Here is a 23,988-nt window from a genome sequence, read left to right on the forward strand (position 1 = left end):
CGTTCATCAACCTTCACATTACCGTAGTCATCAAACATTAGTGTCTTACATGTGGACCAGCAGGACCCAAAAGCAAGAGGGTTTAACGGGTGATAGCACAGGCATATGGGACCACCTCAGCAATATTGGGCATGTGGGAAAATGGGATACAGCTCAAGTATGTATAAGTAGGGAAGGGATGTAGCAGAATTGGAAAGACCCACGAAGGGGAACAACCTATCCGGCCCCCATAGAGCACATAGCCACCCAACTATTATGCCCAAGATCACACACAGTATGAGATGTATGGACCGCAAATGCAACCAGCACAACAAGCACTGATGCACACACAACAGTCACTGATACAACCACAGCAAGCCCCCATTCCGGCACAACTGACGCAAACACAACTGCAAGCACCAGCGCCACAGAATCGATGTAGATATTGAACCAATGAGTTGGTCAGATCATTGTATGGTCTGATTTACCTGGACCAAAGAATTTAATACAGTTAGAAGTAAAATAATATCTATGTCAGAACTTTGTCGCCGAAAGAAAGATCTAGATCATATCTCTGATATCGATCTTTTAGTCCCATACCGACAACATATAACGCTGAAGTGGGTTTTCGGTATAAATAACTTATCATATCATACCATATCATATCATACACACACAAAACTGATGCGACAAATACAAGTAAATTGTGATACCATTGCACCCATAAAAAGCTTAAAAATTACATTTAGGAAAAGGAATCAGTGGTTTGAAGACAAACTAAAGTGATGCCAGACGTTACATAGAAAAACTGAAAGAAGTGGCTTATGACTTCAGCAACCACAGACCACTTAATAGCCACAAAATATAAAGATGAGATTGCGCAGGCAAAAGTACAGAGTCTGCAAACACAAATAAACTTAGCAGCAAACAGACCTAAGGTATTATTTACAGCTATTAGGACGCTCTCCAGCCCTGGCTGTATAAACTCCAGCATGCCACCATCCCAGAAGATGGCTAATGACTTTAACATCATTTTTCTCACAAAAATTGAGCAGATCAGAATTAATATCGATGGGCAAATGAATATGACCCCTCCTTTGAGTGAGTCAGATCTTATAGTAGAAAAAAGATGAATCCAACTGAGTTCAATTTCACACCGGTGGAAAGAGAAATCATTGAGGAGTTACTCTCCCACCTTAAACCTACTAATCTTACATAGGATCTAATCCCAGTATATCTGGTAAAACAACAGGCGCAGGCACTGATTGCACCTATTCAGATGTTTGTAAAGGCCTCACTAGACCAAAGCTTTGTGCCAGAGGAGCTAAAAAACGCATATGTAACACCTTTGTTAAAAAAGACGTCTTTGGATCCTAAGGGCCTGGTCAACTAACGCCCTATTGCAGGGCTTTTATGTCCAACAAAAATTCTTGAGAAAGTTGTAACTACACAACTTCAAGATCATCTGGAAGCTAACAATATTTTAGATGTCCACCAGTCTGGCTTTAGGGACATGGGACAGAGACTGCTTTACTAAAGATCTGTGACGATCTACTCGACATTGCCGACAAGAGGGACATCAGCATTCTAGTCATGCTTGACTTGTCAGCAGCTTTCGACACTGTAGACTATCATATACTTAGCTCTAGGCTAAACTCTGTGGCACAGGTATCGGAAAAAGCAATGAAGTGATTTAATTAATTTCTCACTAACCGATTCCAACAAGTTAAGACAGGTCCGTATGTTTCTGAAATGCTGACAGTACCCTGTGGAGTACTGCAGGGGCCATCATTGTCCCCTGTACTATTCAATTTGTATATTCGCCCACTGTTAAAAATCTTTGTGGAGTTTGATCTTCAGTATCATTCCTTGCAGATGGTACCCCGATCTATGCCAGCTTAAAACAAACTTTGGAGGCAATCGAGTGCATTCTGAAGTGTGCGGAAAGAATCCGACTGTGGATGCTTGAAAACAACTTCAGCTGAATCCAACCAAGACAGAAATCATTATATTTGGCTCAAAAAATAAATTGGCAAATATTTTTCCAATACTTCCTTGTCCAACACTCTTTGTAATTGCTTCCAAATGTACTGATTCTGTGAAGAATCTAGGATGCATCTGGCAATCCAACTTGGATTGCAATTTGCAGGTGAACCAGATTATTAAACCTTAATACTTTCAATTGTAGACTCTAAAACCCATCCTCCCCTTGATATCTGAGCATTAACGGCTGGCGGAGGTAGGCACACTTATCAATGTCAGGCTGGATTACTGCAATGTTCAAAATATAGGCTACAGTGCCTTGCAGTGCCCAGAATTCATCAATATGCCTGATTTTCTCCTTACCTTGGAAATTGCCAGTTTCTGAATTCTGCAGAAATCTTCATTGGCTGCCGGTTCAGCAGCGGATTACATTCAAGTTATTGTGTCTTGTCTTTAGATACATTTGTGGCCTGGTGCCACTATACCCAACATCAACAATTAAGATCTATAAGACCACACTGTGCTTGCGATCCATGGACCAAGGTCTTCTGTTGATTCCACCCTCCAAAACCACTCGCTGGGGTGACAGACACTTTATTTCGGTAGCTGGCCCTTGGGCATGAAACTTACTTCCATTTCACTTACGACAGATTGAATCCCTGTCTGTTTTTAGGAAGCAATTGAAAACATATCTGTTTGTTTAAATCTGAATGGTTCTGCACTATAATGTTCTATCTTCTTTGGACAAGATCTGCTCCTAGGCGCAGCTTGCTGCTTGTTGCATATGGATTTGAGCAATATAAATTCAAATTCATTCAATTCAATTAAATTAATTCACAACTTCACGCTTTTCTCTTTGCGATTTCTTCCCCCTCTGACTACTCTGCCTCTATTTCTGGACTTGCCTCTGCGGAGAGGCTGCGTGTGTATCTCCTCTCCTCCTCATCTTCACTTTGCCCCTTTCCTCGTCCAAACCCAAATTGCACAACTATCATCACTTTCTTCGCCCTCCTCATCCTCAAAATCCAATCATTTTAACCTACTTTTCCTGTGCAGTCTCTGCATTCCCTTGTCCAATGGACCCGGTTCCCCCTTCGGTGGAGACGCAACTATGCTTCTTTACTCTTAAAGTTAGAACCACTATCCCTCCTGCTTCAGTACAGTGTCCCAATCCTCCTTTGTATTTCTGCACCCTCGTCTTCATCTGGAAGTGTGTGATTTTTCATGATCTCCGCCATTTCTATAAAGCGCCTCTCCCAACTCCTTTCTCTTTCCTGTTCCTTACCTTTTTCCTTCTCCCATTGTGCATGTTCCTTAACAAGACTCTTGATGTCTTTTCGATTCCTCTCTCTGCTTAACTCTGTCGCTAACTTTCTTCCTCTACTTCCCTCTTCACCTTCTCTTTTGCTTCCTTCTGTCTTTCCCTTTCCTCTTTCTGTTTTCTCAGCCTTTCTCTGTCTTCTCTTTCTTTCTCCTCCTCTGCTTCTTCCAATTTCCTCCTTCTCTTTTCCTGTCTTTTCTCATCCTTCCATCCTTCCTTTCCCTTTCCTTCACCTCCTTTATGGCCTTTTCCCATTCTCTTTCTGCCTCTTCTAACTTCCTTCTCTGCCGTGCCCCTTCTTCCTCCTTATCCACCATCTCCTGAACTTCCTTTTCTCTGTCCTTTGTGTCGCTCTGGCTTTTCCACCTAGTTCAAGCAATATCTGTCCGTCCATCCACTCATTGGTACTAGTCAGCGCCCCTTCATTGTCACTCTCCATTACAAGTAAAACCAATAAACACCAGATATTCGTCAGTTATAGTAAGCATAAGCAACTATAACTCGTGCCACCACTGTGCACTGCAAGGACTAACAATCATTACATGAAAGATGACATCACAAATGTCATTGATGACATCACTGTTGACATCACATGTCTGCCCCTTTCCTTATTGTTCACTGACATATCTAGGCCAGGCGGTTTTCTTCACTGACAGTTAGGAGCTGAAAATTCCAAAGCTAGTATATCTGTAGACGTTACCCTTCTCATAAGTTCGTATACTACTTTCCTTAGGGTTCAGGCACATCATATGATACATATAAATAGGGGAAGAAGCAAGTCTGAAACACAGTAATCATATGTGTGCATGAACATAATCAGGTAGGTTATGAATACTTTCTGGAAAATACTGCTCCTTTTTTTCTAACTTTACTTGTATATGCTCATATTGTATGTGTTGTGGTCTCTTTATGTTTTGTGTGTAGAAGTACAATTATGTAGTAAGTAAGGCATTGTGAGCTACTTATTACATGTTTCACAGTACACCAAATTCTGAAATGAAAGTATTCATCATTTTACTACTCAACATGGAAATATTTTGAAGGTTGACCTGTATGGTGCATGCTGCAGAGAATCCCTACGTTTCTACATGTACTGGAAAGAACTCTGTAATGCAATGGTGTTTATTACAATGCATTACTTAATCAACTATTTATCTCATGATAGTTCTTCCAATTCTCTCTCATAGTGTTCTGCCTACATTACAATGACAATCCCTTGTCAAGGCTTTTCATGAAAACTAAAGGCACATGTGATGTCATAAGTGATGTCATCAATGACATTTGTGATGTCATATTTGATGTCTTGGATGTAATTCCTTGCAGTGCACAGTGGTGGCGCAAGTTATGGTTGCTTATGCTTACCATAACTGGCGAATTTCTGTTTTTTTTTGGTTTTACTTGTAACCATATTATGGATAGGTTGTTGGTAGTGCAAAGTAACTGTAACGCCCCTTCAAAAAAGTTTAGCACTGAATTTGATAGGTTTTTCTCAGGGCAACTGAAACATATCATCCCTTTCACAATGTTTTTGTCAGTGAATGTCATAGCTTTTTAGTAGTGCAATTTACCCATATCGTCCCTTTAACAATCTTTTTTGTAAGTGAATTGCATAGGTATTATACGAGTGCAACTTAACCATAACGTCCCTTTAACAAAAATTTTTGTCAGTGAATTTCGTAGCTTTTTAGTAGGGCACTTTAACCATAACGGTCCTTTAGTATAGTTTTTCAGTAAAGGTGGTAGGTTTTTAGTAGCGCAACTTAACCATAACGTCCATTTACCAATGTTTTCAGTAAGTTCATTCCGTAGGTTTTTACTAGTATAACTTAAGCATAATGTTCCCTCAAAAAAGTTTTTTCAGTGAATTTCATAGCAGGATACCCTTAGTTTTTGAAGGTGTACTGTACAACATACTGAATCTGCCAGCGCCATGTTAATGCACACAGCAGTCTTGCAGTATGCGTCTGGTCGCAGACATCGGGTGGCATCCAACCTGCTCAGAAAGGCAGGGGCTCTCTTACATAGTGGCACCATTCAGCAAACACAAGGAACATATGCAAGCAACAGCATGCACATGAATTGCAAGGTAAAATAGACTAGGTCTGCAAACTGTGTACTTATGAAGCAAATAGCACAAAGGCATAACAGAATGCACCAACAACAGAAGTGACGTCTCCCTTCAACAATCTTACTACACTGTTACTGTGCTTGGGAACAAATAACGAACGGCCAGAGTAAGGACAGGAAAGTACCAAGACCAGAACATCACTGCAATGTATCAAGCACACTACAGTTTGTCTGATAATTGCGCAGGTGGTGCAGTGTACAATAGTACAGAAGCATAACTTTTTGTTTTTGTGCGTAGCAATGGCAAGCACCTTACAGTGGCTGGAAGAAAATGTCCCTCATGATGCAATGGCTTACGATACTAACCCCATTGGTACTCACAGTAGTGTGAAGTGTAAATTATGTAATATATATTGCTTCATATAAACCTAACACATTTTGTTTTCTGTAGGAGAACATATTGGAAAGGAAAGCAAGGCAGCACAAGCGGCACCCCTTCCACAACAGCATACAGGCATAGAAAAGGAAAGAAATTCTGTAAATAGCAAAATGGACAGCCTGTAAGCCAAAACAATTGTGCTGCCTTAAAAGATTGCATACAAGGGTATATTATGGACAAAATAAAATAACGCTCCCAGACCTGCACGTGTACCCCTCCCCCATGTCACAGCCCACCATCTCCTCAAAATCTGTGTGATGGGAGATATTATGGTGATACCTCAATGCCTTCCTCCCCTCACGACCAACTTGTGCAAATCCCCAGTTCCCCAAAATAAGTATCCACTTCTGCTACCCCTTCCCTTTCCTAATGGTGTGTATGAATGTGTGCAAGTAAACGTTGATATTTAAGTTGTTGCTGAGTGTATATGTGATACTGTTGTTTTTTTAATGCTGCTATGACTCAGCAGCGCACAGTCCTCGTAGGAATAACTGCAATTAAGCAAAGGGGAGGTGACCTACGGACACCGCACCTGCCTGGCCTATCCGCAATGACAATGGAGCCATCCGTACGACGCCAGTATGACCCGCATGTCCGCATCATGTGCACCACCTATAATTACGTGTGGGAGCGGACGTTTGTTCCTTGCACAAGTACATACATGTGTATTTGTACCTCTGTGTCCTGGTAACACCGCCACTGTGCAGCATATGCAAACAAACTTTAGTTAGTTTAAGCCGCCTACCCACATCCTACAGGTAGCTATACACATAAACATCCCACCTGCTATACCCTACAAACACCCAGTGTGTCCCAAAACGATCGGCGCAGGTGTGTCGCACTATTAATTAGTACAGAAGTGGTAACAGTGTGCATAGGACACCTATACACATGCGCACAACGTATTCTGCCCAAAACGTGTCCTCTGGACAGCCGTCCCAATGGAGAACTGTGGCAACATCACCATGCGACAGCACCTATGCTGTGCATGGGCCCTTATTTCGGGGACATGATCCGGACCCTCGGACAGCAGCAAAGTATAGTGTTGTGCAATATACACAACATTTTTTGGGGAAAGTACACGCTTACAAGCCCACCACAATGTGCCATTGCACATGTATATATGTTTCTGAACAAGGTAGGCCTGTTTTCCGGGTGCAAGTTCTCCACAGCAGCCCTACAAAAGGCAACACCCCAGAGCTGCTCCGCAATCTGTTTGTAGCTTTTCAGAACAGAGTAGCAGGCCACATAGGTTTGACCTGTAATTGATGTTGGACCAAATCTGCTGTGCTGCATTGCCTTTGCAAATAATGGCAACCATGTCAGCCCGGCTCACTACGCACAGTAATGGAGAAAAGTTTTAACGGCCCTTCCTGTGAACCTTACCCTCAGTTGCGTTAGTCCCCACTGTCCCATTTGCATGGGTAGCATGCTGAAAACTGTAGAATGTGGCACATGAGTTTCCCCAAGTATGCAAGGGTCGTTCCCCAATAAAGCAGAAACATTCCTTCTTCCCTTCCCACTTTCTTCTTTCCAGCACGCTGTCATTGGGTACTGTTAAATAGTTCCACACGCATCCACCAATCACATTTAAGAGCTCTCCATGTAACAGAGCAGTTCTGTACAACAGTCCTCTGCGGTATGTGCTTGCAATTTTTTCATTTACCCATATCATACATTATAATATGGAAACAGAAACTCTCTTCCTTCCTTCCGACAATGCTACAAATTGTTTTCCCCACTAACCCATCTCCTACATAAATTGTGAAAAATAAGGCACCAAAACCAGCACTGAATGTATCTTACCAACCTAAAGCAAGTTCCCAAAAGGTCACTGTCTGCACAGCTGTGGTTTTCTCTAGGTTGGACAATTGCAACAGCTTCTTTTTAAATCTGCCTGCTTCTACTCTCCGCCCTCTGCAACTCATCCAGAAGAGGACAGCGCGACTTGTTCTGTGCCTCAAGCCCAGGGATCGTTTCTCTCTTGGACTGAAATGTCTGCAATAGCTCCCAGTGGCTGTAAGGAATGAGGTGAAAACCCTCTGCATTATGCACAAGGCCTTCTGGGCCCTGGGACCTCAATACCTTCAGCTTTTACCTCATCTGTCTCCAACTCCCTCAGGATCAGTCACTTCTGCAAGCAACCAGTTGGTGGCAGATCTCTTTCTTCGGCTGGAGCTTCCCTCTGCAACAGCCTCCTTTGCCTCCCTGAAACTTGAGGAGAATCATTGCTGGTTCTGGAAGCACCTCAAAGTCTTTCTCTTTGTGTCTGCTTTTTCTCCTCCTCTCCCCGTCTGACTTCCTGGCTGCAACTGATTCTCCACTGGTTACCTGGCCACCCTCTGATGTCGGGCCCAGGCCACCTTCCCCCGCCAGTGGCACCCCTGCACTGCCTTTCTGGCAAAACCTGCACTTGGGGACTGTTTTCTGTATCCCTAACAGTTCCACCATCACCTAGTGTCTGCACTTATCCTTGCACTTTGCACACTCGGGGCATATTTTAACTTATTGTCATTTGTTCTTCTTCCCATGTACTGCACTTTCCCCATCCCCTACTCATGTACTTGGGCGATGAGAGTGACACCTGGCCTAGTAAGTTAATTGTCTCTGTCTCCCCTCTGTTCCCCCTCCATTGCCTCGTCGCGCCTTGCAAAACTTGTGTATAGGCGCATTATAAATGCCATATCATACAATTTCACATAATATGATATCATGCACACATTGTATTCATTACAATAGGATGCCTGCCACTTACCTTGTACACTTCACAGTTTTTTTTTTGCAGTACCCCACTTACCACAAACTTCAAAAATGATCGCACAAAAGCAGCATTGAATGCATGTTACCAACTTCAAACAAGTACCTACAGTGCATGTATACAAACAGGATGCATGCCCCTTACCTTGCACACTTCCACCATAGCCTTCTGCACTTCTTTGTACAAAGAGACCTTCTGCCACAGTTTTTGCATACATACCACAACCACAAATCTTCTTGAGCAATGCCTTAACCTCCATAGTCCCATTTCCATGGCTCCCATCCTGAAAATGGCCGGCTGTGGCACGGGTAATCGTGAAACTACAGCGGAATCTGCTGAGTTTTCGTGCTAGGAAGTGGGGTGGGGGGGTGAAACAGGGTAAGGGATTGGGTCTTTAGTGGTCCCTCTGAAAAGTATTTTATTTTATTTATTTGTTTACGTTTTTTTTGTTTTTTCTCTTTGTATGAGTTTCTGTTTGCTTCTCCTCCTTCAATTTTTAATGAATTATGGTCAACGCTTCGTGCACAGTGTAACAGAAAATGGTATTGCCAATGGCGTCCAAAGAAATGCCATTTGCATGGAAGCAGTGTATTTTTGCAACTTCATGCTCTCATGGTGGGTGGAGAGCATCCCATCAGTGCACATAAATGCAGACATGCCTCTGTTTATAAAACACCTTCCGAGCTCTGGCTGTGGACAAATTACACCGGCATGGTCCCATACTCCTCTTGTTGGAGTGGTTGAAAAAACGACCTTGACAGTGGGAAAAATCCGGATGAACACCACATTCATTAACTTCTTCAGGTGTCGGAGCAAACGTCCACACGACATATAACCCAAATGTAGACCTCCATAATGCACCACAACACCGTGAACAGTAACGATAGAGGCCACATATCTGCAAAGATGAACCATCACGCCGAAACTGCACGCATAGAGACTGGCCCACAAAGCGTCCACTTCAACCCAAAATTAGCAGCAACTCCTTTTTGCACGCCATACCTGTACAGATCTTCTACAAATGTATCACCCACGATCAGCACTGTGCATCTCTCCATCTCTACCAACCTCGTTACACAGAGAGTATTGGGAAACAGTAGCACCGCCCCTTCCTGTGAACCACACCCTTGACACCTGATTCCATAATCCCCACAGTTCCATTTGCATGCCCACCATGCTGAGAATGACAGGATGTGGCAGGCGCGCTTTCCCAGCTACAGCGAGGGCTACACCCCAGTAAAGCAGGGACAGTCCTTCTCCCCTCTCCACTGTTCTTCTTCCAGCACTCCCTCATCGAGTACTGTGAAATATTCATGCATGCATGCAGCAATCACAGCCAAGAACTCTACACCCAACACTATCATTTCTGTACAGCACTCCATATTTCCTGTTGAACACTCCGAGTACACGTCACGTGTGCTTCCAAAGCACCTTTAGTACAATGTTCTGAAAAACAAATCCACGATGTCCACATCCACAATCATCCAGAGCGGCACCCATCACGCCTTTGACCATGCACACAAGAGTCTACTGCTTGCCCACACCCAGCACAACATAATGGAGCCATGCATGCAAACATGTGGCCAGAAACCACAATCCACAAACGTAACATAGTCAGCGGCAATTCTACCCAATCCTAGCACCATAAAACAGCGATGCATGGAAACATGTAACAATTAGCAGATTCCACAAACATACCACAGCCTCCACCACACCGACCCACTTCCATTCACAAAGTCTTGTGTCACTGCCAACCAAACCACACAATCTTCACAGCATTGGGCCTACTCCCAGGAAGCTACACAAACCAGAATATCCAAGCACATAGAACATTCACTTCAAGCCTACCCTCTTCTATACTGACAGTATTCCAACACTGCACCCAGTGAGCACACTGCAGAACTTTTCACTGCACAATCTCCAGCCATACACCGAAAACCGTAGGATGTTCTAACAATGACCGCACCCATGGAAGCAACAAAATATGCATGTCAGCGCACTTTTGGTGCTCTATGAAGAGTAAAATGTGCTCCACAACCATTCTGTAAAGGTGACCACTCTCTGAGAGATGCAGTCAAAAATGCATTGCTGCAGTGCGTGTGGTGAAGGCCTTGGCTTTTTGGGTGCATGGTCTATGGCATACGGCCTTTGGCCATGCACTCAATAGTCTAGGCCTTGGCCACACCCACTGCAACATAATCCATCCATGCATGGCAACATGTCACCAAATACCACAATCCAAACACGTACCACAGTCACCAGCTCACCTACCCAACCTCTGCACCGTTATGCAGCTATACATATAAACATGCACCTTTTAGCAGAATATACAAACTTAACGCAGCCTCCGGCACCCCTACCCACTTTCATTCACATACGATGGTGTTATTGCCAACCAAACCAACCAACAAAATATGCATGACAGCTGACTTCTGGTGCTCTAGCAAGTCTAAAATGTGCTCCACAACCATTCTGTAAAGGTGAGCACCCTCTGACAGATGCAGTCTAAACTGCATTGCTGCAGTTCGTATGGGCAAGGCTTAAACTATTGGGTGCATGGCCTAAGGCCTCTGGCCATCCACACAATAGTCTAGGCCTTGCCCACACCCACCGCAACGTAATGCAGCCATGCATGGCAACATGTGCCCAAGTACCACACTTCACATGCGTATCACAGCCACTGCCACTGCTACCCAACCTCCGCACCGTAATACAGCTATGCATGGAAACATGCAACAGTTAGCATATTCTACAAACATACCACAGCCTCCAGCACCCATACCCACTTTCATTCATGTAGTATGGTGGTACTGCCAACCAACCCACATTTTATTTCGCCAACAGTGGTCCTGCTCCCAGCACTCTATCAGTACACAAAAGCAATACCTCATAGTGCAGTACAGTAGTCAGCACTCCGCGCAATGGACACTACACAATCCTATGAAATATTCAGTTCACCCCTATCTACTTCTCTGCACACACTGTTTGAGTATTGCACCCACTTCACACCCTGCAGTATCCATGTACATAGAAGATGCACTTCAACTCTACCCGCTTCCATACTGACAGTATTCCAACACTGCACCCAGTGCACGCACTGCAAAACTGTTCACTCCATTAGCTGCAGCCATGGAGTAAACACTGTAGGATGTTCTAACAAGCACCACACCCATGACTTCAACAATGTATGCAATGCTGACGAACCACACACAGAATGCAACAATGTCAAACCTAATTGCAACCACTGCACATAGTTGTCAGTGCAAGCCCTCCATCCGTGCATCAAATTGGCTACGGGCTTACCACATGCAACACACTGGAGTACACGCTATCTTACAATGTGCAAGTCCTGTGCAATGGACTCCCCTTCTGCAATTGAGCTCCCACCAGTCACCATGCAAAGAGGTCTCTGCACCAACTATCGTGCCGTAACGAAGCCTGCCTGCATTCAGCACACATGGTAGTCGCCTGTGCAGAGACCCGCAAATTGGCGCTCCATGCCCGGATACTGCAGGCACATCACCTTCTTCGTCCACCTATTGACATATCTGAGTTGAACCACTTCTTACACTGCCACCCTTTCCATCCCGTCTCCCCACCACCACATGGTGTACTCTATTCAGTACACAAAAGCAATACCGCATAATGCAGTACAGTAGTCAGCACTCCGCGCAATCGACACTACACAATCCTATGAAATATGCAGTTCACCCCTATCCACTTCTATGGACACACTATTTAAATATTGCACCCACTTCACACACTGCAGTATCCATGCACATAGAAGATGCACTTCAACCCTACCCTCTTCTATACTGACAGTATTCCAACACTGCACTCAGTGCACACACTGCAGAACTGTTCACTCCATTAGCGGTAGCCATGGAGTAAAAACTGTAGGATGTGCTAACAAGAACCACACCCAGGGAATCAACAATGTATTTAATGCTGACGAACCACACACAGAAGGCAACAATGTAAAACCTAATTGCAGCCAAAGCACATACTTGTCAGTGCAAGGCCTTCATCCGTGCATAGAATGGGCTATGGCCTTACCACATGCAACAAACCGGAGTACACACTATCTTACAATGTGCATGTCATCTGCAATGCGCTCCCCTTCTGCAATTGAGCTCCCACCAGTCACCAAGGAAAGAGGTCTCCGCACTAGCTATCATGCCGTAACAAAGTCTACCTGCATTCAAAACACATAATAGTGACCTGTGCAGAGACCCACAATTCGGCACTGTACGCATGGATACTGCAGGCACAACAACGTCTTCGTCCACCTATTGACATATCTTAGATGAATTACTTCTCACTCCCCACCCTTTCCATCCCTTCTTCCCACCACCACGTGGTGTAATATATTTTTTTCAATGCACTCCCCTTCTGCAATCCAGTTCCCACCAGTCACCACGGAAAGAGGTCTCCACACCAGCTATCATGCCGTAACGAAGTCTGCCTGCATTCATCACACATAATAGTGACCTGTGCAGAGACCCGCAAATTGGCACTGTACGCACGGATACTGCAGGCACAACAACGTCTTCGTCCACCTATTGACGTATCTTAGATGCATCACTTCTCATTCCCCACCCTTTCCATCCCTTCTTCCCACCACCACGTGGTGTAATATATTAGTTTTTCAATGCACTCCCCTTCTGCAATTCCACTGCCACCAGTCACCACAGTAAGAGGTCGCGGCACGAGCTATCATGCCGCAACGAAGGCTGCCTGCATTCACCACACATGGTAGTCGCCTGTGCAGGGACCGGCGAATTGGTGCAGTACACACGGATAATGCAGGCACACCAAGGTCTTCATCCACCTAATAATCACACATCTCAGATGAACCACTTCTCTCTCCCCCACCCTTTCCATTTCTTCTTCCCACCACCACATGCCATACATTATGTTTGTCAGTGCCTTTCGGCGCTGCACTGTCCTCCGATAAACCATGGCAGCATCTCCCAAAAACTTTGACGCACAGCACGCTTCCCACCAGCCAACCACCGGCCACGTCCAATGTTCGCCGACATCACGGGGTACTGCAAGCCAATGATATTTATGTCCACGGAGCGAAGAGGTAAATGGGTCCGTGGAGTGGAGCCAGATATCACTAATTGTTTGAGATGTACATTTCAGTTCTGTACAACAAAAGTACTGGTGGGATTTACACCAAACACCCAAAAGCACACTTTCTGAACCAAGCTCCCGGTCCTGCCGCAAATTTGGTTAAAATCCATCCAGCGGTTTGGCCCGTAGCCGTGCGCAAATTTTTTCCCCATTCAGTCTATAGAGAAAAAAAAAGTTGACACCCTCTATAACTTTGCCCCCCTCACAAAACCTCACCCAACTTTCCAGTTTCAGCAGGCCCATATACTTTTTTGGCAAAGTTTGGTGAAGATTCGTCCATGGGGAGCAAAGTTATAAGCTACTAAAAAAAGTGGTCTTCCTATGGGTTTAGCAACTTAACCATACCTACACGGCCGCTACCGCGGGCTGTGTAATATATATATATATATGTTTCTCCAAGACTTAGCAGCCTCGCTAGTCAGTGAGGAGCACTCGCCTTTCCGTGCGTATAAAAACTCCGCCCAGTATTCCAAATTCATTGGACATTTCTTCTTTATTTAACTCAAAAATAAGTTCCACATCATAGCACCATATGTGTAGCCGTCATCAATACCGGCTCTCCCAAAGACAGTCGACGCGTTTCGCCGCACCACTTGCGGCTTATTCACAACATATATATAAAAGTGAAAATGTGTGGGTTTGTGGCTTCGCGTATGTTCCCCATACAATTCCACACCGTTTCACCAGTCTGTCTGCACCACATTTTGCACAGTCACCTGTTAGGACCCTTCAGACATTACTGGCTACATGACACCTGGAAACCCCACCACTTTCGCTCGGATTTCAGCAAAAGTGTACATATGGGTGTGGGTTTCTGGGTGTGTGGCATCACGTTCCCTATATAATTCCACACCGTTTTACCAATCTGCACCAAAATATGCACAGTCGCCTGTTTGGACCCTCCGGACATTACTGACTACATGATATCTGGACACCCCACCCCTTTCCCCGGATTTCAGTAAAAGTGAACATTTAGATGTGGGTTTGTGGGTTTGTGGCTTCGCGCATGTTCTCTATACAATTCCACACCGTTTCACTGATCTAAAGCAAATATTGTGCTCACCAATTAGGACCCTCTGGACATTACTGGCTACATAACATTTGGACACCCCACTCCTTTCCACGGATTTCAAAAAAAGTCTCTGGGTTTGTGGTTTTGTCGCTTCGTGTATGTTCCCATTACAATTCCACACCGTTTTAACCAGTCTGCACCACATTTTGCACAGTCACCTGTTAGGACCCTCAGGACATTACTGGCTACATGACATTTGGACACCCAAATCATTTCCCCAGATTTCAGCAAGAGAGTAAATGTGGGGGTGGGTTTGTGGCTTCGCATATGTTCCCTATACAATTCCACACCGTTTCACCAATCTGCACCAGATTTTGCACAGTCACCTGTTAGGACCCTCCAGACATTACTGGCTACATGACATTTGGACACACTACCCCTTTCCCCGGATTTCAGCAAAAGTCAACATTTGTTTGTGGGTTTGTGGCTTGGCAAAGCGTTGTTCCTTATACAATTACAGACTGTTTCACCAATCTGCACCGAATTTGCACAGTCACCTGTACCTATGAGGGAATGAAAGCCCGGGCAACTCCAGGTATAACAGCTAGTTTGTACTATTTTGGAGGTAACCACCCGAATAATTTTGCCCACAACAATATTCGGAGCAGCTCGAATTGCAAAAAAGCAGAATATTGAAATGTGTTTATGTCCAAAATGTTTCGCCCAGACTTAAGTGACAAGTGGAACCCGGCAGTTTTGCATTCTTCAAGTGTGGGATCAAAACTGAAGGGAGAACAACTAATCATATTTGTAAGAGTTCTGATCTTGGCCGGAGAACGAAGGGATGGTTTCACGAAGATGTTCAAGCAAAGAGCTGTAAATAAGCTTAATAATATTTTTGAGGCTGCCAAGCTGGAGGTCATGTTTCAAACAAACTTAACACATAGAAGTCCCTGCTGGTGGATGCTTGTGGCTTTTCCTAGCACTTCAAAATAAAAAAATTAGATAACGTATTCATTGGTACTCTGCAAATGGCGGCAGTGGTGTGCTAGGCTTGCGAGGAGCCATTCTGCTAATGTGGACAACCATGGAAAATGATTCTATTAGAGCACACTGTGTAGGGTTTCCAACCAATGGCAGGGTTCCTCAGGGCAATGCCCTGCTCCTGGTTTCCCGCAAACCCTATTTCTACTGGTTGGGGTCAGATCATGAGGGTCCTGGATCTTGAAATGCTCCCTAATTACCGACTAAACACAAACCACTTTTATAGGGTGGCTCATGCTATTAGATTCTGTAAGAACCTAATTATTCCGACCTGAAATAGTCCTCATTCTTCTCTACATGAACGCAAAGGAAAACAGTGATACCAATCTTACTGTGCTTCTTGTGTATTCTTCCCCTGTTGAGATGCCGCTCTGGTGTTTCGGCATGGCTGCGTATCTACCACAGGCATGAAGACACCTTGTAGGAGAATCTGCGTAGCGGATCATTAAGGCAAAACTTGGCCATCAAGCTTGTGTAGTATTCCCTGGGACATCCTGAATTGTTACATGCACTGTGGAGCGAAAATGCAGAATCTGACATCCCTTCAGATAGTCCCTGCATGTCTGCAGGGATTCCTTGCACCATACCTGTAGAAAGCAGATTCCAAGGAGAGTCCCCTGGGAGATTTTCCTGTATGATAAGAATGAGTCTGTTTCAAGGTGGTACCAAATAGCTCGTCCACTGTGTATGGGCCCAAAGTAGAGGTTCACCAGCCCATCTCCATCCCCCTTGGCGCTACTGGGTCTAGGTGGGATTAATGCATTCCGTCCTAATAATCTACCAAAACCGACTGGTGGCTGCTGTAGGTGGAGAAGATTATCATTTATTCAGAATCCTCCGATTTTGTTAAAAATAATTGGGCCTTTGTATGTGTTATTTATAGGACATTAAATTACCACAATTACGTTTTATTTTGACATGACTCCTTACAAGTACCAGAACAGAGACTTGTGTTGAAAAGATGCTTAGGCTTTATTCATCATTAGCACCCAGCACAGGGGAACCAGCCAATCAGGTGGCTCGAAGCGCGGTCTGAAATGGGGGGTGAAATCTGCCATCTCAGCCCGCGATCCCTGCCGCCAGATGGCTGGTTCACCCGGCCGCCATCTCCCCCCCCCACCCTCCATCCTCTTATTTTGAATTTTTTTTCCATTTACCAACCCCATCCCCAGCCCCACTTACTTGCTTGTTGGGGTCGCCACAGCTTCCCAGCTTCCCAGATTCTCCAGGCCACTATGGAAAGGGAAGGTAGGACTTTGTATGGAGCCCCTCCTTCCCTTTCCATGGCGGTCATCTTAACACAGTATTTACAGTCATTGAGTGGGACATACGAGGCGTCCCATTCAATGACTGAAAATACTTTTTTTTTTTAGCACCCCGGTATACCGCTTTGGTAACCTGTGGTGCTAATGGCGTTAAGCCCCCGTTCAAAGGGCTGGAATGTGGGGATAATGACCCAGAGTCCTCGCTAACAGCCCTCGCACAATACAGAGTTAATATTCTGTATCAAGAATGTAGTAAGACATCCACTGGTCTGTGCAATCATCAGCCATTCCAGGATCTACCTGCCATCCAGGGAACACTGACTTGCCAATCACCAAAGGTTTCTGCAGCAGGACATAGCTCCCCCACACTCTCACATGCAAGCAAAATACAGCACCCACTCCCTTCTTATTTAACAGCATTGAAGGCAACGGGTGTTAGTGTGTTACATAGAGGGTGGTGGAGGAAAACCCACAAATCCTGTAGTCATCGTTCACTACTGTGGAGTAAGTCATTCGCCTACTCCATAGTACTGCAGTAAGTCGTATTTCCGAGGTAAACATTCAGATGGATACTCCTGCGATTCCCCCGTGCAACAAATTAGGACACAAATGCAGCAGCGGCCCACCGCCAGGGTTGGGTGAAAAAGCCAAAATTTGATCTGAAGAAAAATTGGTGATTTCTGTGCAAAATCCATGCGATTAGCCAATTTCAACTGTGGAGCGAAATTGATCATTTCTGGAATTTTCCAAACAGAAATTTCATTTTGTGCCTGCTTTTGCCTAAATGTTCAGCCAATTGCCTGAAATTTTGGGCAAAACTCTGACATTTAAGGGGGAAAAAACTAAACTTCATGCTAGAAAATAAAATGTGCAAAAAAGTGGTGACAAGTGAAAAGGTTTGCTCACCTCAAAAGAGGACACAATATCCCATAGGTACCTAGGCTGCAGAAGCCAAGCTCTAATTCCACTCACAAAGTGGTAATCGCAACCACACTGCAATTGTACTGGTAGCAATATTATGAGTTAGCAACAATGCAGACATGCAAACGTTGAAGCATGTATGCATCAAAACACGACGGTACTTCACATTTTTGCCAGGCATGCAATGGTAGCATGTACTCATTCAGGACTTGACAGATGGTACTTTTGCCAGAAATGTAATTATTCTTGCATTACTGCACAGCAGGCAGTTATTTGCAGACAAGTCTCACACGAATGTTTAACGTGTCTGCTTGCAGACGTAAGCTCAGTTTCCAAGTTGTAACCCCACATTCCTGTGATCACATGTCCACTTGCAGATGAAATGCTGAGCCTTACCGTTTGGCCAGCATGATAAACTGACATGTCCACGCCCAACAAGTTGTTGATTTGCATACATTTTTGCAATATAAAAGTCTTTTTGGGGGACTCTGTCCCCTAACTTGTTCCCCCAGTGCGACTATTGCTGTTGAATGCTTAAATGCAGAATGATCTGCGAGCTGATCATTCCTTTTACTGGCCCCAGCGCACTTCATTAAAGGGATCCACCACCTTTCCGCCCCACCAAAACGGACAGAACTCTCTCCAGGCCTCTCCTCCGCTCTCCTTTTCCCTCTCCCCCCCTCCTCTCGCTGCTGTCTTCCCATTCCTCTCCACCTCCCTCCATTTGGATGCCCTGCATGTTTTACTAGTCGGTACCACCTTTTTCTTCCTAGTTCATCTGTCTATGGCGGGAAAAACTGTTATTTGTGTTTTTCATAAAGCACCACGTGACATGGGAGCTTCTGAAGAGCATGCAAGAACCTTCATTCAGATAAGCGCTCTTTCCCTTATCAGTGCCAAGGCAGCCGTGCTCTTTAGAGCAGGGAGGTAGAAGTGTAGTTTAGTGAGACAAACCTTGGTTCAAGAAGCTATAGGGCGTCCTCAGTCCCCACCGTTTCTCTCTAGAAGAATGTTCTGTTCATCACTGATACCAGCAGCCTCCCCACACGAAAGAACAGAGGGTTTCAGGATCGGTTGAAGCAGGCGGGGTCCCCAGCACATCTAGACGGGAGGGAGGGCAAAGCAGAGGAAGTAACACTGAGCCACATTGGCTTCTGCGAGGGTGGACTCTTTTACACCTGGTCTTGCTGGATCCACCCCAGGATCTGAAAAGGTAAGATCATGCCACTCGAACATTGGACGTGAACAGTCCACTTGCATGTGCCTGGTGGACACACCCATTATGGACTGGGCACGAATTGGCCCTGACAGGCAGCTACACACATTGGTCGATTATGTTAAGCAAATCCATTTAGCTAATAATGCTAAAACTTCTAAAGTTATATACGTTGACAGAACAATAACTTGGCTTCTTGATGGCGAATACCTGGAAAGCATTCGGAATCCCGCCTGTGCATGCATTTGCTAGACTAACCCTCTTCCACGGTCCCCTCATTTGGTTGATGGGAAGGGGGCAGTTGTCAGAAACTGGATGGAATCAAAAGTTGAATACAAGGCGAACTTTCAATTTCCCCACTCATACAAATTCACTGTCATGTAATAATTACACAGATTACACTAGCCACACCCATTATTTACTGGGCTGCAATTAATGCTTTGGAGAAGGTTAAAACAAGATTAATTCTTTGTGTGTAGCAGGGATCTTTATGCATATCCCCATTTCCCTCCCCGAGCTGAGGGATTTTTGGTTCTCAGCTGAAGCTGTGCCCCTTCGTCTGCCCATGGACTGCAAGACTATAGCTGTGATTCACACATTTAGGGCCGGAAATGGCTAGTAGTGGCCCGCTGGCCCTAGCCTAAGGTATGCCGGCCTCAGTGAGAGTACAGGGCCGTTCCTGATCCTGTACACCTTAGAGCAAGTGTGTGATAGATGTTATGTTCATCAACATTTATACTGTGCCAATCCCCACTGTAGTGGTTTCAAGGCACTGAGACCTTGTTCGGACAAATGTGTGATGTAGATAAAGGACCCTGGAAGTAGTGTAGAGTAAATAGAGTGAGGTCATAGATATCGCTAAGTAGACAGCGCTGGAGGGTTAGTGAGGCGAAAATTAGACCTGACTGTGGTCGATGAGGGATCAGAGTGAGACAATGAATATATAAATATAAGAAAAACTCATACTGTGGAACCATATTTTTACATCAGATGAGAATTTTGTTACTAACCATTATTGCAAGGAGCGTATGTTTGATTGAACATTATGAATATTTATATGTTTTTGTGAAATAATAATTCTGTTATTTTCTTTTTACTTTTCCTTGTCTTTGATGTCGTCTACAGTTGGAAATCTTGGAACAGAAAATGCAAAACATCGCTGTACACATATATTCTACTATCAGATATGGAATGAGAATATGTTATGCCTAGAAAAAGCCTGTTTAAAGTGAAACATGTGCATGTGCACCAGTGGATTTATGTTGGCATCTGTTGGTATCTATATATATATATATTCAGTGAAAAAACGTTGTTAAAGGGACGTTATGGTTAAGTTGCGCTACTAAAAACCTATGAAATTCAGTGAAAAAACTTTGTTAAAGTGACGTTATGGTTAAGTTGCGCTACTAAAAATCTATGAAATCCAGTAAAAAAACGTTGTTAAAGGGACGTTATGGTTAAGTTGTGCTACTAAAAACCTATGAAATTCAGTAAAAAAACGTTGTTAAAGGGACGTTATGGTTAAGTTGCGCTACTAAAAACCTATGAAATTCAGTGAAAAAAAAACTTTGTTAAAGGGACTTTATGGTTCTAAGTAAAACCGAAAAACCCTTAAAATTCGGCAGTTATGGTAAGCTAAGCAACCATAACTCACGCCACCACCATGCACTGCTAAGCCTAACACCCAGGACATCAAAGATGACATCACAAATGTCATTAATGACATCACTGATGACATCACATGTGCATTTACCTTTCATGAAAAGTCTGTACAAGGGATTTTTAGTGTAATGTTAAAAAAAATGTCAAAGATTATTGGAATAAATATCAAGTGCTAATCAGTGCATTAAGCTATGCATTGATATAAATAGCATTCTATTATTAACTTCAATCCAGTATACTAAGGTACTCATGTAGAAACATAGGCATTGTGTGCAGCATACATGATGGAGGTGCAATATTCATAAGCTTGCCATGTTGAATAGTGAAATAATAACTGTTTTCATATTAGAGTTTTGCGTACAGTGAAACTTAAGTAGGTAATAAAACCCACTTACTACATAATTGCATTATTATTGACAAATCACAGACAACACCACATACAAATATGAATATATACAAGGGAATTGAAGTAAGAAAAAAAACAGCAATAGTAGCAGAAAGTGTTCATAACCTAACTGATTACCTTTATGCAGAGAAATGATTGCTCTGTTTCAAAGCTGTTACTTACCCTATTTATATATATCACATGATGTGTCTGGACCCTAAGGAAAATAGGGTGAGTACAACATATAAATATATGAGCATATACAGGGAAAGTACAGCTGATAAATCTACTGATAATTTTAATGCACAAAAAGGATTGCTGTCTTTCAAGGTTCTGTCTTCCCCTATGTATACGTTTCATATGATATGACTGGACCCTAAGGGAATTATTGCAAGAACATACTTGAAGGATAAGTCTACGAATATAGTACATTTACAATTTTTAGTTCCTGACTGTTACTAAAGAAAATCATGTGGCCTAGATATGTCAGGAAAGGAAAAAAGGGGGAGTCAGACATGTGATGTCATCAGTGATGTCATCAATGACATTTGTGATGTCATCTTTGATGTCCTGGGTGTTAGGCTTAGCAGTGCACGGTGGTGGCGCGAGTTATGGTTGCTTAGCTTACCATAACTGGTGAATTTCAAGGGTTTTTCGGTTTTACTTGGAACCATAATGTCCCTTTAACAAAGTTTTTTCACTGAATTTCATAGGTTTTTAGTAGCGCAACTTAACCATAATGTCCCTTTAACAAAGTTTTTTTACTGAATTTCATAGGTTTTTAGTAGCGCAACTTAACCATAACGTCCCTTTAACAAAGTTTTTTTACTGGATTTCATAGGTTTTTAGTAGCGCAACTTAACCATAACGTCCCTTTAACAATGTTTTTTCACTGAATTTCATAGGTTTTTAGTAGCGCAACTTAACCATAATGTCCCTTTAACAACGTTTTTTCACTGAATTTCATAGGTTTTTAATAGCGCAACTTAACCATAACGTCCCTTTAACAATGTTTTTTTACTAAATTTCATAGGTTTTTAGTAGCGCAACTTAACCATAACGTCCCTTTAACAAAGTTTTTTTACTGGATTTCATAGGTTTTTAGTAGCGCAACTTAACCATAACGTCCCTTTAACAATGTTTTTTCACTGAATTTCATAGGTTTTTAGTAGCGCAACTTAACCATAATGTCCCTTTAACAACGTTTTTTCACTGAATTTCATAGGTGTTTAATAGCGCAACTTAACCATAACGTCCCTTTAACAATGTTTTTTTACTAAATTTCATAGGTTTTTAGTAGCGCAACTTAACCATAACGTCCCTTTAACAAAGTTTTTTTACTGAATTTCATAGGTTTTTATTAGTGCAACTTAACCATAAAGTCACTTTAACACATTTTTTTTTACTGAATTTCATAGTTTTTTATTAGTGCAACGTAACCATAACGTCCTTTTCAATGGAGGAAGACCACTAGCATCCTAGGTGGGAACCCGGGGTGGTAAAAAAAGATTTTTCTTCCCAAACCGGGACGCCACAGGCAGGCGTCCCGGTGTAGGAAGGAAAATCTTTTACCAAGATGGACACCAGGGAAAGGGAAGGTGGGGTGTATAAAAAGAACACAACAGGGCATCGGCGGGGGGTCGGGAAGACCAGGAGAGAGACACGGGGCATGAGCGGGGGTGGGGGGTAACACCAGGGAGACAAGGGAGACACGGGACATGAGCGGGATGTGGGGGGAAAGAAGGAAGACACGGGGCATGAGCAGGGGGTGGGGGCAAGAAGGAAGACACACGGGGCATCAGCGGGGGGAGAAGGGAGACACGGGGCATGAGCAGGGGGAGAAGGGAGACACAGGGCATGAGCGGGGGGTGGGGGGTACAGGAGGGAGACACGGGGCATGAGCGGGGGGTGGGGGGTGCAGGAGGGAGACACGGGGCATAAGCGGGGGGTGGGGGGAACAGGGCAGACACGGGGCATGAGCGGGGGGTGGTGGAGGAAGAAGGGAGACACAGGTCATGAGCGGGGGTGTGGGGAACAAGGGAGACATGGGGCATGAGCGAGGGGTGGGGGGAAAGAAGGGAGACACTGGGCATGAGCGGGGTGTGGGGGGGAAGAAGGGAGAACTGGGGCATGAGCGGGGGTGGGGGTACAGGAGGGAGACACGGTGCATGAGCGGGGGTGGGGGGAAGAAGGGAGACACAGGGCATGATCAGGGGGTGGAAAGAAGGGAGACACGGGGCATGAGCGGGTAGTGGGGGGAAGAAGGGAGACACGGGGCATGAGCGGGGGTGGGGGGAAGAAGGAAGACACGGGGGATGAGCGGGGGTGGGGAAAAGGAAGACACAGGGCATGAGCAGGGGTGGGGGGGAAAGAAGGGAGACACGGGGCATGAGCGGGGGACGGGGGAAAGAAGGGAGACACGGGGCATGAGAAAGGGTGGAAAGAAGGGAGACACGGGGCATGAGCGGGGGGTGGGGGGAAGAACGGAGACACGGGGCATGAGCGGAGGGTGGGGGGAAGAAGGGAGACACGGGGCATGAGCGGGGGTGGGGGGAAAGAAGGAAGACACGGGGCATGAGCGGGGGTGGGGAAAAGGAAGACACGGGGCATGAGCAGGGGTGGGGGGAAAGAAGGGAGATACGGGGCATGAGCGGGGGTTGGGGGGAAAAGAAGGGAGACACGGGGCATGAGCAAGGGTGGAAAGAAGGGAGACACGGGCATGAGCGGGGGATGGGGGGAAAAGAAGGGAGACACGGGGCATGAGTGGGGGTGGGGAGGAAAGAAGGGAGACACAGGG

The sequence above is a fragment of the Ambystoma mexicanum genome, chromosome 2p, assembly GCF_040938575.1.
Source record: "Ambystoma mexicanum isolate Mex_15411 chromosome 2p, UKY_AmexF1_1, whole genome shotgun sequence".
Classification (NCBI taxonomy): domain Eukaryota; kingdom Metazoa; phylum Chordata; class Amphibia; order Caudata; family Ambystomatidae; genus Ambystoma; species Ambystoma mexicanum.